Source organism: Trachymyrmex cornetzi, unplaced genomic scaffold (assembly GCF_001594075.2).
Source record: "Trachymyrmex cornetzi isolate Tcor2-1 unplaced genomic scaffold, Tcor1.1 scaffold579, whole genome shotgun sequence".
NCBI lineage: Eukaryota > Metazoa > Arthropoda > Insecta > Hymenoptera > Formicidae > Trachymyrmex > Trachymyrmex cornetzi.
This window is the reverse complement of record NW_017299892.1, coordinates 2,863,938-2,865,109: the sequence shown is the minus strand read 5'-3', so window position 1 is coordinate 2,865,109 and position 1,172 is coordinate 2,863,938.

Here is a 1,172-nt window from a genome sequence, read left to right as displayed (position 1 = left end):
TTCTCTTCGCCTTTTTATATCTTTCTCGATCATTATTGTTCACAGATATCGTGATCAACGTTTTGTCATGAAATCTTTCTTCTAGATTACACGAAGAAATAAGTAGATTTTCTATTTTCTCGCTCTATATTCTTCACTACGTTGCTCTCTTTGAATGATAACTGCAATCTTCGCAATTTTCATAAGAAAACGTGTAACTTTTCTTTAATTTCAAAATTTTGTTTTACGAAACAAAATTATCAACGGTGCACTTTAAAAGATATATTCGCATCTCACGTTATATCTGGAGAGAAAATACAAATATGCCGTTTACATTTGAGATTCTCCAATCTTTTAGAGAAATTACCAATGCTCTCTTTTTATCTCTTTCTTTCTCTCCCTCTCCCTCTCTCTTTCTCTCTCCCTCTCTCTCCCTTCCTTCTTCTTCTCTCTCTCTCTCTCTCTCTCTCCTTCTTCTCTCTCCCTCTCTCTTCTTTTGATCTTCTTTCAAATATCACTTTTCTTTTCACCTTATTTATTCACGCGTCTCTTCCAAAGATATTGCTGCCACTTAATAAATTTTACTCACTACCCCTCGCAATCTCTTGTTTTTAATTTTGATCTATGTACTTCGTCTCTAGATATGATTCGCATGTATTATGAAAACGCACGAAAAGTCCCTCAGGATGCTCGACATTTCCTCTTACTCCCTTTCATCTGCGATTATCACCACCCGTATCGCTGTATCACCCAACACGGATTTTATTTGCCGGCGGACGTGCTTGCCGTCCTCGCGGCGACGAGCAAAGCTGAGATAGACAACAGAGGAGAGGTGAAGCGAAGCAAGGCGAGGCGAGAAAGAAACGCGCACACGCGTACCTACACTTACACATTTGACGAGATAGAGAGAGTGAAAGAGAAAGGAAGATACAGTACGTGTATATGTTGGTGTGTGTGTATGTATGTGTGTGAGAGAGAGAGAGAGAGAGAGAGAGAGAGAGAGAGGAGCAGGGAGAGCAAGAGAGATAACAGAGAGAGGGGAGGGAGAGAGAGAGAGAGAGAGAGAGAGAGAAGCAGCGAGAGAAAAGAAAGAGATCGACTCGTAGGAAATGTGCTTACGGCACGAAGTCGCGCGCTCCACTGAGCTATCAGCGGGCATGCGTCCGCGTAGTAACCGGTAGCCCGCTACGAGC